The following is an 18274-nucleotide window of genomic DNA, read 5'->3' on the forward strand; positions in this document are numbered from 1 at the left end:
TGTGACAAACTTAATGCCAACATTAAATTCATTGAGGAAAACTGAAATTTTTTCCTCTAAAATCAGAAACATGAGAATGTCTACAAAACTCATTATAATTCTTGAAATGTTTGCTAGATCAATCATGCAAGAAAAAGAAATAAAAAGGATCTACATAGAAAAGGAAGATGCCAAACTATCTTTATTCAAAGATAACATAATCATCACATGGAAGACTGAATTAATTCTACTGAAAGACTCCTAGATCTAAAAAGCAAATTCAGAAAGGTGACAAGATTTTTAAAACCCAACACAAAAAATTAATATCATTCATTTATATTAATAGTTAACCCAGTATAAAATAACACAGGAAGACAATATCTGCAATAAAATTAAATACTAAGGAATTAAGCAAGGAAGTAAAAGAAATTTTACTCTATAATGAAACCTACAGTACTCTGAAAAAGATAACTGAAAAGAACACCAGAAAATGGAAAAATATCCCATTCCTGGATAGGCAAAGCCAATATTGTCAAATAGCCATACTATCAAAGCATATTTCGATTTAATACAATGCCAATCAAAATTCATACAGAACCAGAAGAAACCTGGTATAGAAAAGGCAATCTTGGACAACAAGAGTAAAGAAAAGGGCACCAGAATCCTAGATTTCAAATTATATTACAAACCTACAGTGATTTAAAACAGCATGGTACTGACACAACACAGACATATGGATCAGTGGAACTGAATAGAGAAGACAGAAACAACCCCAGGCACATTCACCCATCTGATTTTTGACAGGGAAACAAAAAACAGATAAAAGATAACCTCTTTAACAAATGATACTAGGAAAACTGATTACACACATGCAGAAGATAACTCTCACCATGTACTAAAATAAAATCAAAGTGGATCAAAGACCTGGATGTTAAAACACAGACACATAATTGGCTGGAGGATAAAATAGGTAAAACTCTTGACAATATAATAAAGACCTTTTGAATGGTACCCCAGTTGCACAAGAAATAATATCAAGGGACCAGGGATTTAGCTCCAATTGTTCTGCAACCTGGCTCACAAGAGCAAGGTCCCAAGTTCAGTCCCTGGTGCCAAAAAGGAAAGAAGGAAGGAAGGAAGGAAGGAAGGAAGGAAGGAAGGAAGGAAGGAAGGAAGGAAAGAAAGAAAGAAAAGAAGGAAGGAAAGGAAGGAAGGAACTTTAAAAATGACATACCCCAAGATAAATGACCTAATAAAAAATGAGCAATTGAGAAAGAGCTGCATGGGTAAAGACCTTTTGAATGGTACCCCAGTTGCACAAGAAATAATATCAAGGGACCAGGGATTTAGCTCCAATTGTTCTGCAACCTGGCTCACAAGAGCAAGGTCCCAAGTTCAGTCCCTGGTGCCAAAAAGGAAAGAAGGACGGAAGAAAGGAAGGAAGGAAGGAAGGAAGGAAGGAAGGAAGGAAGGAAGGAAGGAAGGAATTAAGAAAGAAAGAAAGAAAGAAAGAAAGAAAGAAAGAAAGAAAGAAAGAAAGAAAGAAAGAAAGAGAGAGAGAGAGAGAGAGAGAGAGAGAGAGAGAGAGAAAGAAAGAAAGAAAGAAAGAAAGAAAGAAAGAAAGAAAGAAAGAAAGAAAGAAAGAAAGAAAAAGAAAAGAAAAGAAAAGAAAAGAAAGAAGGAAGGAAAGGAAGGAAGGAACTTTAAAAATGAGATACCCCAAGATAAATGACCTAATAAAAAATGGGCAATTGAGAAAGAGCTGCAGAGAAACAAAAGCTTCAGTCAAAGGCCCACCCCATAGCGACAGTGAGTGGGTGCAGATACCAGGCAGCAGCAGTGTGGTCTAAACCAACACAGCTCTAGGCAGAACCTATTCAAGGATCTGCCCCAACCCCAGAGGCTGGGGCAAACCCATATTTCCTGCCCTTGAAAAGCCCTGGTTTTTTGTGTGGGTTCACTTATTTTTCTCTCTTACAAGTTATACCAACCATTTTACCAAGTCTTTCTTCTTTTATTTAACCAATCACATGCTGTCTACTTTCTTTTGTTTCTCCTCAAAGTAAGCAGACTGGAAAAAGCTTACCGGATTACAGTGGGAATGACTTTTGTTCCTTTTCCCATTGCACTTCAAGGCCTGTTTCCTTTCACTAAGACTGAAAACCTCCCTTCCCCTCGAACTCAAGAAAAACTGTCTCCTCTCAGCACTTCTCTGTGTGACCCGGCCACCTGAACCCTGCTCCATCAGCTTTCTCTGGGGAGGCCAGTGTAGTCTCACATACCATTCATGTGCATACATGTAAGTGTGCACTTTGGTAACCCTACTTGCATCTCTTCCTTGAAGTCCACACTCAGATACCCAGATATCAAACTGCCCTATCCCATGCCCAACATGACCAAAATCTAAATTCTGACTTATTCCACATGGTTATCCCTAGAATTTTTTTCTCCTTCCACTGCTTTGGCCTATGCTTCCTCTTATCACCACCTCCAATCTGAGCAAAGGACATTTACTCTTCAGAATTTGTCCAGAGCAGGTCCATCTGCCACCACTTTCACTGCCCCTGCATTTTGCAAGCCACTGAACACTGCAACAGCCTTTTAATGGACCTGTGCCTCCAGCCTTGCCTCCTTCTGCCCAACATGATAGCAGGAGTGAGCTTATTAAAACTTTAAAGTCGTAGCATGTCAGTCTTCTCAATAAAGCCATATTACTCAGAATAAAACCCAGAGTCATTATTTTGCCCTCAAGTGCTCGAATCTGTGCACACTTGAAAATCATGGAGGAGCACTTCTGGGGCTCGGAGTTGTACAAACAGAACCTCTGGATTAGGAACCAGTTTTTGGTAAAATTTCTCAGGTGACTGAAATGTGTGACAAAAGCAAGAAACCCTACTGACATGGACTCCAGTTGTTAGTGAGGCTCCTATGCCACTTCCTCCTTCTCCCAATATCTCCCACTCTGCCTGGGCCACTCCTACCTCCTGGAATTCCTCTAGTATGTCCTCACTCCTGCTCAACATCTTTGTACCTGTTGTCTGTTTGTCAGTCAGTGCTTACTAGAGAAACAGATTTAATGCAAGGTGTACAACTGTAGAAGCATTTACAAGATTGGCTTACAACGGCTGCCCATAGAGTCAGGTGTGGAAAAGCAGGACTGTCAGTGGGCTAGAGATCTAAAGGATCCAGTCAAAGGCCTTGAGTTCCCTGGACTGTCCTGTGTGAGTCCCTATCAGGGTGTGCAATGGAAGGTTGAAAGGTCTGAACTGGAAGGCTGAATAGTCTGCACTGGAAATCAGGAAATAACATCCAAGGTGAAGATGAAGACAGAAGCCCCTCCAAAGAAACAGAAGTGAATTGTGAACTTTTCACTTACTGATTTATATGAAGAACCTACTTGTTAATTAGGGGCTGCCTACATCTGTATTTCACGTATATTTAATCTTTTCAAACTGAAACAAGAAACAGACCTGCCTCAGTTTTGTCAATTTCCCATTTATTTTTATCTTCATTACTTTGGATTTTCTTTCTTTTACTGTATGTTTTCCTTGTGGAATTCAATTAGGGCTTGGAATCACTCCAGGTAATTTTATCATTTTTCAATTTCCTTTTGTGTCTTTCATCTCTTCTCACTCTTTTCTTTTTTTGATAAATTTTTATGAGTACTTTCTTTTTTGCCAATTCTTTCATGACTTTGTTTAGTACTTGTCCAAGACTTTTTTACAGTACCTTTCAGATACACCAGTTACTTCAGACAACGTATCTTCAGTTTTCTTGATTTCTACTTTTAATGAATTTTTTTTTTTTTGGTACCAAGGATTGAAGAACTTGGGTCCATGAACTTATGAGGGCTTTCACCATTTTTTAAAGTCAAAATCTTACAGACTTTTTCTTTTCTTGCTTTGAAAAGTTTAAATACTCTATAGAAAAATTCTTGTTGAGAATAGCCTCCTGGTTTTCTTTCATCCAAGTGCATTCACCTACTAATTGCTGGTTCCTTTACTTCCTTTTTTCTTTCTTTTTTGTGACACAAGATCTCACTATATAGTTCATACTGCCTTGAAATCTATGTATCTGAAGCTGATCTTAAGCTCAGAACCCTCTTATATAAGTCTCCCAGATGCCAGGATTACAGTCAGGTCCTTGTGCTTATGAGGCAGGTGCAGTGCCAGTGAGCTAAATCCCCAGCCCTAAACATTAAATTTCTATGTTGACTTGAAAAATGTTTCTTCTACCATATATTTTCCTCTCTCTAGAGTTTTGTTTTCAACTCTAACTAGCCTTTAGTAAACCCCATCCCAAAACAGGGACTTAGAAAAATGCTCGTTATAGGCTTCATCCACTACACTTGATCCAGAATTACTCCATACATCTTATCTCAGGTTCTAAAAACTGACACCTTTTTTTCAAATAGTGTTTTATCGCAGCAGTTTTTTTAGATTTGACTTTTTTAGAGTTTTTTCAATGGCATTAAGATTTCTGAAGATCAGCTTACTCGGAAACTAGGGTACCAGATTATTTTCTATACTGCAGAATTTCTGTTGCCATTGACTTTTAACACTCAGTAAATTATTTCTTCTAGTACTTTAAAAAAGTTTCTTTCCAAAATAAGTCATTTTATTTTAAGTACTGTGAGGCCACATGATTATGTTCAGATTAAAATTTAAATTACCATTACTCTAAAGGAAACAAAACTAAAATGAAAAATGTTGAAAACGTTTCAGATTTTTTTCCTCCAAAGCCATTTATAGGCAAATTGAGTTCATCACTTTTTAGCAAATACTCAAATTGAAAATTGACATCCTAGAGGTAAACAGCCTAACACAGATACTTAGCCTATGAATCTTGTTTCATTTAATATCTTATTTCAAAACATACTTAACTTTTCTCTAAAGCTTTGCATCTTCATTTACAGCATAGAGAGATTTTGAGCCTCACATTTCTTTGATACTTGAAGTAAGAGAGTGAGAATACTTCATATTTAATCTGTTAAACCTGCTTCAGAGCCATAACTTGGAGGAATTTTCTAAGTGAGCTGTGGGTATCCAGGATTTGGAATTTCTTGACCTAAACTTCATGTTGCATAAAACAAATAGTAGAAATACACATTTCATAGTATAAAACATGAAGCACTCCTGGCTAAACCTTAACATCTAAGGTAATACATGCACCTCTCTGAAATTTCACGTGTATTGAAGTAAAGCATATAATTATGGTTTGCCAGATTTTTAAAAATAGAATTAAGAGTATTTGTGTGGATTTTTATTTGTTTACAAATAATTAGACTATTTAAACTTCCAGAATAGTTTGTTTACTAAAGATATACTTTGTTTTTTCATGGGTGCACAAATAGACACACACACACACACACACACACACACACGATTATTGCATTAAGAATCCTGGAGTTATGTTGTAGACCATAGCTGAAGCTGTAATTTTCAGTCAGGATGATTACCTGTCGTGAAGATATAAAATAATTTACTAGTGAATGTTTTTCCTGTATGATTCATGTGCAATTGTACTCAAAATTCCACTACACTACATGAAAGTAAATGGACATTCCAGAATATAGATATGATTATATAATCTTAATTATTAAACCAATGATTGCTTAGAATCAGTGATGCGTTCGTTTTAGAATATGTCATTGTTTATATTATGTATTAGAGGTGACACTGGATGATGAATAACATTCCCAATAAATCTATATAGCAGTCAAAAATTACATGCCTTCTGTAGACATTTTATAAGTGTATTTTGTGTCACAATAAAATTTTTTTCTCTTTTAAAAAAACTGTCACTTTTCAGTTCACAGGCATTGATCCTTTTTTCATAATATTTTCCATAGTCTCAGGAGTTCTGAATCCTCATTTCACAGGCATCATTGTACTCTTTCATTGGCATGAATGTTCTATAAACCACAATAGAGCCAAGTTTTTTATTTATTTTATTTTGGTACCGGCAATCAAACTCGAGACCTTGCACCTGTGAGGCAGGCAGCAGAACCACTGAGCTAAATCCCGGCCCAAGAGCCAATTTTTTATTGATAAAATACAATAAGCAGAATTTCAGCTACAAGTGAAGTGAGAAGGGAAGAATTCACAAGGGTAGAGGGTTTGCATGGGTTCATCACAAATTGGATCAGTCCCTATTCTTACTAAACATCAGTAGGAAAGCACTGGGTGGATCTTATTCCAATCACCAAGAACAGTTTCTCCATGTTACCACACAAATCACAGAAATTCTGCCAGTTGACAGTAAGCTAGTGTGCTTTAAGTACTTTTATATCTGCATTTCAAACACTCCAATCAGTTTTATTTTTATTTCTTTTTTTGGTACTGGGGATCGAACTCAGGACCTTAAGTTTGCAAGGCAGATGGTGGCACCGCTGAACTAAATCCCTGGCCCTCCCATCAGTTTTTCAGAAACAATTTATTCGAGGAAAACTGCAAGGGAAGTCAAAGTCATGGGAATATGGAAACTACTTTTGTTTTTGAAAATAACTCCTATGTGGAAGGGAAATATTAATGTTCCTGTTGTCTGCCTCTGGGGTTTGTTGCTTGAGCTTTTTCTTCAATGCCTGGATTCTTTTTTTAGCACTATAAGAAAATATCACAGCATGAATGACTTAGTACAACAGAATTATGTTCTCTGACAGTACTGGAACCTGGATGTTTGAAACAAGGTTTCACTAAATTCATGCTTTATTTGAGACTCTGCATGTAATCTCATCATGTCTGTTCATATTGTTGGGTGGTGGCCATCAGTCTTTTGTAATCCTTGGATTGTAGTGGTCACCACCCCGTCTCTGTTACTGTCAGCACATGGTACTTTCCTGTTATAAACACACTAGTAATATGGACCACAGCCCACCTTAATGGCAAAGTATTTACATCTATAGATATCCAATTTTCAAACAAGATCACATTCACAAGTACTAGGCTTCAGATTCTCTTGAGGAGACACAGTTCAGTTCATAATCATAGTCTGACCTGAACTAGGGAGGATGGCATGAATATGGGGGTCATAAATTTATATGGCGATCACAGCCATAGTCTTACGTGTGTTTGCATTTGTACGGGTGCAACTTGAAATATTCAAGTTAATAGAAATAAAACATCTCTTTTAAAATGTTCAAGATTTAACATATTATTATATTTTCTTACACTTGATATAAATTATTATTGAGATGTTATTCATTCATTATTCCTAATTTCTTGAAGCTCATTGAATATTTTGTATTTATAGCTCATCTTTACTTGGACTAGCTTGTTTACAAATACTAATAATGACACAGGGTCAGCACCTTTGAAGTTGAAAAATACCTTAATCTTAAAATTTATATGATTTCATTTTTTTAAGTTGTGGGTTTAAAAATTAATAATGATAATTAAATTCTCTCCCACCTTCAATATTTTACCTATTATTTACATATCACAATTGATAAGCTAATTAAAGTCCATGTTCACACTGAGGCTTTCTCTTTTTGCTGAATATTTAATGAATAAAATTAAGGGCACAAAACCTATGATAATATTTTGATGACTTGCTCTTAATAACAAAGTCCAAAATACCTCTGTAATTGCTGTGGCCCACTCTATTATATCTTCGAATAAAGAAAATTGTTGACCAATTGGAATATGTGTAGAAAATGATCCTAATTTGAACTTATGTCTAAGGCCTTCTGGAAAATTCCAACAGTTGAGAATGTCATACTCTTCATCCAGTTTCCTCTTCTCATCCAAATTCACTTGGTCTCCGGCAGGATTATCAAATTGGATGTTCTTCAGAAATGGGTGCATCCAAAAGTAACATTATCTCCGATTATAGACAGGGCTCTGGTATTAAGACTAAAACATGAATAAAGGAAAATTCCTAGTTATCTATAATCCCCCTCTTAAAGTGGAACTTTACAGCTGGCATCAAATGAAGTAGACTAACAAAAGCCTATGGGGAACTAAACTGTCATAATGTCCTAAAATGTCAGTTTTGATAGAAAGAATTCCATCCATGCTCATTTAAATAGATTGTGTATATGAGTGTTAGACAAGCTTCAGCTGTGTAATCAAAGTTAACAATAGCCATTTTCTGTTTGTACTCATAGCATCTGTCTGCAAAGTACACTTATAAATGTCAAAAGGCATTGAAGAAGTAGATGAGAAAATGTATATAATAATGACTATAGTGTTTGGCACCAGTTATTTTTATAAAGGATTGTAAGTTTCAATGTTGTCCTTTAAAAACTTCATGGGAAAAGCTTACACTCATAAATAAAAATATTAGGGGGGCAAGGCATTGATATCCTTTAAGACCAAAGCAATGATCTTTGCTCATATCTCTTTCCTCTTTACCAGTGGTTCATTGATTGATAACCATTGATACTCAATTCAAATTTTACCTTCTTAACAATCCAGGTATATAACATCTTACCTTTTTACACAAAGGACTCTAAACTTTTGGGGTGGTGCACACATAAAAATAAATTGTTTAAATACACCTTGATGGTAGTACATACCATCCAATGAAAGACAATGAAAGACCTGCCAGGGGGAAATCACCATCACTTTTCCACTTCCTTTTGGTGAGTTTTGTACCTGCTGAAGAAGAAACTCATGGAGGGCATGGGCACAGCATACACAGCATTGTATATATTGTAACTCCCATAAGTCATCCTATGTCAAAACCATTCACAAGCAACCATGCCAAAGAGGCATTAGACATACAATTCTTCAGTGCACAATTGGAATCAGAGAATGAACAATGGAAATTATTAAACCAATACATAGTGAGGTAAGTGTATTTGGGATATTTGTTCTTTTTTTTCTCATTGAGTTTATTGGTACATTTTAGGTATACAGTACAGTTACATTCATCATTCAGACCTTGTACCTTTACATGCAAGTCTTGGTTCTCATTTTTCCCCTTACCCCTCCCCTCTCTTCACTCCCTCCTCCCTTCCCTATTTACAAATACTTTATTTTCATTTTCTCATTTTTTTTCTTTTCCCTTATTTCCTTTCGCCTACCCTTCCCGCTTCCCCTACACCTTTAGCTCTTTTCTTCCTATTTCACATTGTCAATTATATCATTAGGACCTTATGTACCATTATAGTTTTTCACACCAGAGAAACTACTAGGTATTTACACATGTGTGACTTATTTCACTTAAGAGTATATCCTCAATATGTATCCATTTTCCTATGAATGAATCTAATTCTCATTCTTTATGGCTGAGTAGTATTCCATTTTATAGAAAAACCACACCTTCTTTATCCAGTATCCAATTGATAAGCAAATGGACTGTTTCCAACTTTTAGCTATTACAAACTGTGCCGCTATAAACATGGGTGTGATATGATTCTTTTAATTCGTTTTGGAAAGATACCCAGCAGAGGAATGACTGGGTCAAATACAACCTCTAATCCTAGTTCTTTAAGGTATCTCCATATTGATTTCCATAGTGGTTGCACCAGTCTGTACTCCCACCAACAATGGAGAAGGGTCCCTTTCTCCCCACAACCCCGCCAACATTTGTAATTGGTTGATTTCTTGATAGCAGCCTTTCTTTGTGGGGTGAGGTGAAATAGCCTCTTTAATAAATGGTGTTGGAAAAATTGGATTTCAACCTGCCAAAGATTAAAACTAGACCCTTATCTTTCACCATGCACTAAACTAAAATCCAGATGGATTAAAGATCTAAATATTTTAAGCATCACTAAATGTGCTGGAAGATCAGTTAGGCAGAACTCTTGAAGACATTGGCATAGGAAAAGACTTTATGAACAAATTCTCAGTAGCACAGGAACTAGCAGAAAGAATCAACAACTGGGATCTCATCTTATTAAAAAGCTTCTGTACTGCAAAAGAAACCATCAACAGAACTAAAAGACAACCTACAATGTGGGAAAAAAATTTTACCAGCTGCTCCTAAGACAAAGGACTATTATCTAGAATATATAAAGAACTCAAAAAAATCAGGCCCCCCAAATATAAAGACCCAATTCAAAAATGGGCATCTGAAATGAACAGACATTTCTCAGACAAAGAAGTAAAAGCATCAAGTAAATATATGAAACAATGTTCCACATCACTGGTCATTCGAGAGATGCAGGGATATTTGTTCTTTACCTTTATTTGCATTTATTTTATGTCTAATTTATTCCCATGCCATAAGTTTTTGCTTCTTTAGTTTCTTCTGGGATATCTTTTTCTTTTGTGCAACTTCCTCCTCTGGTTTAGGAACAATTTGTTCCTTTTCAGTAAGGATCACTTCAATGTGGCAGGGAGAGCTCAAGTATAGATTAATCCGGCCATGAGCTCTGTAAGTACGGTGGCGCATTTTGGGTCCTTTGTTCACCTGAATGTGTTCAATGACCAGAGAATCTACATCTAAACCCTCAAGCTCAGAATTACTCTCTGCATTTGTAAGTATGTGCAACAAAAATTCAGCACTCTTTTTGGGCCATCGACCCTGTTTCCAGACCCACTGTTTGGCCTGGGCGCATCTACCAACTCCACCATCGTGATGCTGGAATGGCACACACTGCTTCTTTAATGAGACATCCTTCAGATACCTGATGGTCTTTCAGATATGCATACCCTTGACAGCCTGGCCAGTTTCATGGTTGTTCTTAAAAGTGAGCACGAAGTTTTGAGCCTCTTGATTTCCATCATTTTGTGGGGTTTTCTGGGTCAAGAGAGTAGTGAGCCATTTTCACAGGTCACCTCTGGCCACTTACAAGAAGAGCTCTTTGTGATATTTAAAAGGGTTGGCTGCCTGTACAAAAATCTTTATATTTGGGGGACGTAAGTTTTTTGAGTTCTTTGTACATTCTAGATAAGAGCCCTTTGTCTGAGAAGCAGCTGGTAAAACTTTTTCCACATTGTAGGTTGTCTCTTAGCTCTGTTGGTGGTTTCTTTTGCAGTGCAGAAGCTTTTTAATAAGATGAGATCCCGGTTGTTGATTCTTTGTGCTAGTTCCCGTGCTACTGAGAATTTGTTCATAAAGTCTTTTCCTATGCCAATGTCTTCAAGAGTTCTACCTAACTTATCTTCCAGCAGGTTTAGTGTTTGTTTTTTTAATATTTAGATCTTTAATCCACTTGGATTTTAGTTTAGTGCATGGTGAAAGATAAGGGTCTAGTTTTAATCTTTGGCAGGTTGAAATCCAGTTTTTCCAACACAATTTATTAAAGAGGCTATCTTTCCTCCAGTGAGGATGGTTGGCTCCTTTGTCAAAGATGAGGTAGCTGAGTACATCTGGAGTTGGTTTTGTATCTTCCAATCTATTCCACTGATCCTCAGGTCTTTTTCTTTGCCAGTACCATGCTGTTTTTTATCACAGTGGCTTTATAGTATAGTTTCAAGTTGGGAATTATATTACCCCCTGCCATGTCTCTGTTGCCTAGAATTGCTTTGCTATTGTGGGTCTCTTCTGGTCCAGAAGCTTTTTAATAAGATGAGATCCCAGTTCTTGATTCTTTGTGCTAGTTTCCATGCAACTCAAGTTTTGTTCATAAAGTCTTTTCCTACACCAATGTCTTCAAGAATTCTACCTAACCCCTCTTCCAGCAGGTTTAGTGATTCTGTTTTAATATTTATATCTTTGATTCCCAGTACCAAGAAAAGATATATTTAAAATCTCCAGATATTTGGAAATTAAACTATATACTGAGCCAGGGATGTAGCTCAGCAGCACTGCACCTGCCTTGCAAGCACAGGGTCCTGAGTTTGATACCTGGTACAAAAAAAAAACTTATATCTTTGATCCATTTCAATTTTAATTGAATGCATGGTTAAGGGTGTGGGTCTAGTTCTAATCTTTGGGAAGTTGAAACCTAGTTTTTCCAGTTATTAAAGAGTCTGTCTTTCCTCCAGTGAGGGTATTTGATATCATCCTTCATCAAAGATGAGGCGGCTTAGTATGTCTGAAGTTGTTTTTGCATCTTCTAATCTGTCCCATTGATCCTCAGGTCTGTTTCTTTGCCAGGATCACGCTGTTTTTATCCCTTGTTCTGGGTAGGAAGAACCAATATAGTGCAAATGACCATACTTCCAAAACTGCTATATAGATTCAATGCAATTCCAACTGAAATTCTAACAGCATATTTCACAGAATTGGAGAAAATAATCCAAACATTCATTTGGAACCAGAAAAGACCTAGAATAGCAAAAGCCATTCTAGGCAACAAAGACGAAGCAGGGAATATCCTAATCCACAACTTGAAACTATACTACAAAGTCACTGTGATAAAAATAAATAAAGACCTACACTTTTAACTCATCTAACTTGTGCCTAAATGTAGAAAAGGCTGCTTAGGTTTTGGGTGTAGTTGGAGTTTTTTTTGTTGTGTGTTCTTTTTTTTTTGTATGAAGTCTGAAAATATCCATCTGCAAACCCTAAGGCCCAATTTGAATTTGGATTCAAAGGGATTCTAAATTCTCCTGCTTATCTTGAAGAGACACTTCATAAGGAATAAACAAATTGAATGAATAAAATCCTGATCAATATGAGGCATTTGGTGGTCTTTTTAATGTTTTCTGCTATTAAACATTTTATGATTTATTGATTTTCTTCATTTTCCAGTCACACATGCCACAATGGACCATCCAGCCACTGTGGAGGGCTCCTATGAAAACGTGCATTTTCTGATCACGCACAACCCTACCAATGCTACTGTAAGCAAGTTCACAGAGGAATTTAAAGGTATGGAGTCCCCGGCTTTCCAGACCGCGGGCACCATGCTGCCTGGCCTTGGGGGACTCGGGGACCAAAGTGCTGCTGCTGCTATGCCTCCTGGCCGCGGGAAGCAGGGGTGTGGCGGGTGGCATACCCACAGATTCACCTTTTACAAGTCTACCTGTTTGAGAAGAAATGATGGGAAAATACTCTTTCCTCAGAGAGTCATAACATATCACTAACTGAACATTCCAGTATGCCTGTAGAAAAAAAATCACTTTGGAAAGTTCTGTTGTCATTCTCACTTGCCATTACACAACCTCAGGGGATTTGAATTCAATCAACATGACTTGGAAAAAGGATGATGAAGATGCTTAAGAATTTTTTCCTCACTATAACAGGAAACACTCTGTATACTGAGTACAAGACCACCATCATCAACAGCAAACAAATGAGAAGCTAGTCTTGTCTCTTTGAAGAAGAAAAGGAACAAAAGGGAACATTTAATAGCAAAGCTCCTGAACTTCATGGAAGAAACAAGCCATTGATCACTTATGGGGATGACTCTACTGTCCTGGTGCGTAAATGTCCACATTGCTTTTCTTTACATTGGACCTGGTACAGAAGTAGTGGGAGTGTACGGGTTCTTACTGATGTTCACATGAATGATAAGTATGTTGTCAGTGGAACATACAGCAATGAAACAAAGCCCAAGATAAAGCATCTTCTGGAAGAAGGTGGGGGTTCCTACGGGTGCCATGCAGTATTCCAGTGAGGTGAGAGCCGGGAGCAGCTTGAGCTTGTTGTGCTGAGCTTTTTGGTGCCCCTCAAACCGTTTCTTGCAATAACTGCTGAAGCTGTTGTATTAGTGGCTATTATTCTGCTCTATGAAGTGTATACACAAAAGAAAAAGATGCACCAGATGAAGGAAAGTAATTTGAACAAATTGAGCCACTGAAGTCATATGATCGCAACGGTATAGAAAATAATGCCCCCAGGCAAAAATTGAATCTATGAGTCAATTAATGGAAAAGATTACATCAGGCACATGGAAAGACTGTGATTCAGCTTTTACGCTTTTATTTTTTTTTTTAATTAAACATTGGCCCTGAGGATTTAGCTCAGTGGTGCCACACCTGCCTCGCCTCGCAAGTGCAACATCCTGAGTTTGATCCCCAGTACCAAAAAAAAGATGAAAAGTTTATGCAACCTGACATCAGTAGCTTCATAAATAATTTATGCTACTTCAGATCATTTTAATTGTGTAATTGTCTTGTTCTAAAGCAAGGTAAACTGTGTGAAATATGTTCTGTGAGTTGTAACTCAGAGTAATTTTGTCTTGGTCTTCAAGGGGCATCAGCAAAATCAGTAGCAGAAAAGCCACCAGCAAAATCAGTTAACAGTTCATAAAATAAGTGTCACTAAAGACCTGTTTATAACCAAAGAACTTATTAAAAAGAAAGTCTCTACAAAACTAAAAAATAAAAGCATGGAGTGACAACTTTGGTTTGACTTTGTGATGCTACATATGAAAAGGCTTCACTTGCAGAAGGAGGAATCCAGGTTCCCACTAGCCATTTGATGATGGAGCTCCACTCCCTAATCAGATAGTAGATGATTGTTTGCGCCTGTTAAAAACCAACGTTCATAAGGAGCCAGGTTACTGTGTTGCAGTGCATTGTGTTGCAGGATTAGAAAAGGAAACTGTATTGGTTGTACTTGCTTTGATTGAATGTGAAGTGGAAATTGCAGTTCAGTAGATAAGACAAAAGAGGGTGGGGGCATTCTGTTCCAGACAACTGCTTTATTTGGAAGAATACCAACCTAAGATGTGATTATGCTTCAGAGATACCAGTCAGCAGTGCTGTGTTCAGCAGAAAGAAACAGTAGTACAAGAAGTCAAAGCAGAGCTTCCTGTAGAATTTCTCCTGAGCCCTCTCTTTGACTTGAAGACAATGACTCCAACCCACATCGTCACATGGATTTCATGTGTTCACCAGTGCTGTATCCTTCACACATACTTAAGACAAACTGGATAAGAACCCACATACAGCTAGAAACATTTATAGCTAAGTGGATGCACATTGAGGCCATACTCTTAAGTGAAATAAATAGGACACACTTGAGTAAGCACTGAAGAGTTTTCTCTGGTGTGAAAAACAAAAAGGTTCAAATGGTATAATTGAGAGGGTGAAATAGGATGAAAATGGTTGAAAGGGAAGTGGGAAGGAGAGGGGAAAGGAAATAAGGGAAAAGAAAAATGTGAAAAAGGGAAAAAATGGAAACAAAGTCTTTGTAAAAAGGAAGGGTGAAGGGGGGAGAAGGGAGGGCAAGGGGAATGGGGAAAAAAACAGAACCAAGACATATCATGTAAAGGTACAAGATCTCAATGATAAATGTAACTGTATTGTTCACTTTAAATGTACCAACAAACAATGGGGGCAAAGATCCCACCTCTATTCATATTTCTCTTTGAAAAATGCAAAAATTTTTGATTTGCATAAGAAGACAGAAAAGATTCATCCTCCACTCCTCTGCAGAAATGAGAATCCAGTTTCAGGGGCCTTAGGTACTTATTTCCACATTGTGGACATCCCAGGCCACATTTCCAGACCACCTGGGAATGTCAGGTGCTGTAGGCTTTTGTGGCCTGCCTTCCTCTCCTTTTCACCTTTTGCCAGAACCAAAACCCACCAACAGCCAGCCCGCTCACCTGTTGCCCCCCCACTACCCCCCCCCCCGCCATGGGCCCACTACGGGTGAGCCGCCCACCCTGGTTCCGCACCCGCCGCCCTGGCTTCTCCACCTTCTGGCCCCCCAGTCCTCTCCTGCCCATCACGGCCCAGGGCCACCAGCGCCCATGAAGACGTGTCACACCTAAGCCCAACCCCCTAACAGCCACCGCCACTCTCCATGCAGTGTTCCTCACACAGCTCGGCCACCACGGTCCAGAGACCCCAGCAACACCCCGGTTCTTCCTTCAAACCAACAGGAAAGCCCACACCAAACAGCCGCGCATCCACTGTCCTACCACTGACCAGAAGCAATGGCGTGCCCACCCTGGGTACACACCTGCTGCAAAGCGTGGTGAGTTGACACGGAGGAGGGCAGTGTCCCACTACACAAAGTCCTGGGAGCCATCCCGCTGCAACACGACCCAAGGACCTCCAGACTGGACACTGCTGAGGAGGCCCAACACCCGACTCCCACCCCTCACCCCAATCCATCCATCCCCCCAGGGGACCCTCCAGGTGGCACTTTTCACCACCTTCTTCCTTCCCAGGCCAGGCCTCACCTAGCACCTTGGAGCCCACCTGGCTACACGCAGCACACCATGTGCCACCCAACAGCAATTCCCTCAACCCCACACTGGCTTTGGTCACCACCGACCTGTCTCGGGACTGCTTTCTCCCTGGCCCACACCCACTCCTCTGCTGCCCTCCTCACCCAGGTCCTCAGGGGGCCTCCCCTCCCTATGACCAAATAGGAAGTCTGATACTCACTCACACCTTCACTCCCACTCTCATTTCAATCACTCCTCTCCTCTCCTCTCTCCTCTCTCTTCTCGCCTTTTTTTCTTTTCTTTTTTTTTTTTTGCCCTCCCTTGCCATCCCCTCCCCTACTCTCTCCTGTGGTCCCTTCCCCTCCCCTGGGATTCCTAAAAAAATTCCCAGGATGCATGTGCAGCCATCAGGCTGTTTGTGGGGCAATTGTGACTCCCCACCACAGGCATCCACCAATGATGGCCAGTGTCTGTCCCTAAGAAGGCAGCCCAAAACCATGGTCATCAAGGGGATTCCAGTGATGGAACCCACTCTAAACCAGGCTGCACTGCCCTTAAAGTGCATCCCTAGAGGACTCTAGCATCCCCTTCCAGAAGGGGACTGGAAACATTGTGGGATATACAGCCAGTGGCAGACACGATCAGGAAATACATCCATCACAGACTACCATTCTCCAAACTTCATGTCCATCCCTGACTTCATGAGCCTTGATGAAAAAAAGAAATCAAACCCCACCATCCAAAAAAAAGATTGACATTAGTATTTTGAATAAAACAGATCATGTTATTAGGATAGCGGATAGTATGGAAATGGGGTACAAATAATATAGTGTTATCAGAGAGGGCTTCCTGGAAGAGGTGGTATGAGTATTGGCCCTCCAAAATCTGGAGGACCAGGGAGTAAAAAGGACAAAACATGCAGTGGCCCACATCCTTAATGGATGTCCCCAAAATGGGTTACATTAGAAGAGAATCATCTGGAATGTACGTGTTTGCTGAAGAGACCTTGGCTGTGTACCTCTCTGAAAGTAGGTTGGCTACCTCCTGGGAAAGGAGTGTACAGAAATAACTGGGGTTTTTTGTTTGTTTTGGTACCAGGGATCAAACTTGGTACCTTGCACTTGGTGGCAGGCAGCAGAACCACTGAGCTAAATCCCCAGCCCTCAGAAATAACTTTTAACACATGAAGTACTGATCACTCCCCATCCCTAGTCAAGCCTGGAAATGGTCCCTTCAAGCCATGCAGGCCTGTTGGCATCAAGTCACTTTTGTCTGAACTCAGTACTTAAGAAATTGAGGAGCCTGGGCCCTGATCCACCGCAGGAAGGAGAGCCACGCCAGCTCCCGACCCAGCCTCCATCGCTCAAGCGCTGGGAGGTAGCCGTGCGGGCACCCCTGAGCCCCCATAAGCCCTCCTCCCCACACTCTCAGACCTCCTGTGTCAGTCTTTGGATCCACTCTCCAGAGGCAGAGGTGGTCATCAAGGGTATTTTTCTGAGTTCCCAACTTTGAACATCTTTAAAGAAAGGGCGTGGGAAACCTGTAATAGAATGTTGTGGAGTTCAACCATTCAGAAGTTTGGGAAACTCAATCTGGGCCTTGCAGCCCAAGGTCAGTCAGCGTCAAGGTGGTTCAGCCATCAGCTAACTGAGACTGGGGGTCTTGCATCCTCTCTCTGTCTGAGCCATTAAATGGTAAATACACTATATTAAAATTTTGTTCACTGCAGACATGTTCTGGACTGCTTCTTGATTTCAATTTAATTCAAATGATTTAAGGGTGATAGACTAGTGACTACCACAGGTGGTCAATGTCCAAGTTGTGTTTGATCTTAATGTGTTGCTGATTGTATCAGTTGGGATAAAGCATTGCGGATGATTTCATGAGCTGTTTCTCTGATGTTATGAAGATGAGAATGTCTGTGGGTCATTAGAGACGCAGAAGCTAGGGCTCAAATATATCAGGAAGATTTGGGTGATAACCCAGAGATTAAACCAAGGACAGTCTGACAACAAAAATAAAAATGAGAAAACACTTAAGCAAGACACAAGGATAGACTTCCAGTCCACCAATGGCAAACAGTAGGGCAAATGAGGATGTAAAGGCCGATAGTGAACCACCAGGACACCCTGAACTCAAAGCACAGGAAGTAACAAAACAGATCAATCAGGCTCTAGAAAAATTCAAAACATAACTAATTTCCCAGATAACCATAGAGATAGTGAACAAAATGGAAGTCATGATTCGAGACTCTAGAGCAGAAACTGACAAAAAAATAGATGAGCTCAGGACCATGATAGAAGCCATGAAGGCCCAGCATAAGAAAGAAAT

At 39.4% G+C, this 18274-nt stretch overlaps 2 pseudogenes; one reads left to right on the top strand and one right to left on the bottom strand.

Annotated features, from left to right (window-relative positions):
- Positions 1-10137: 10137 nt before the first annotated feature.
- LOC109118568 lies at positions 10138-10693 on the bottom strand (annotated as a pseudogene).
- Positions 10694-12581: 1888 nt separating this feature from the next.
- On the top strand, positions 12582-13677 carry LOC104873778 (annotated as a pseudogene).
- Positions 13678-18274: the final 4597 nt, after the last annotated feature.

Source organism: Fukomys damarensis, unplaced genomic scaffold, assembly GCF_012274545.1.
Source record: "Fukomys damarensis isolate Sample0158 unplaced genomic scaffold, DMR_v1.0_HiC HiC_scaffold_37, whole genome shotgun sequence".
In the NCBI taxonomy this organism is placed as follows: domain Eukaryota; kingdom Metazoa; phylum Chordata; class Mammalia; order Rodentia; family Bathyergidae; genus Fukomys; species Fukomys damarensis.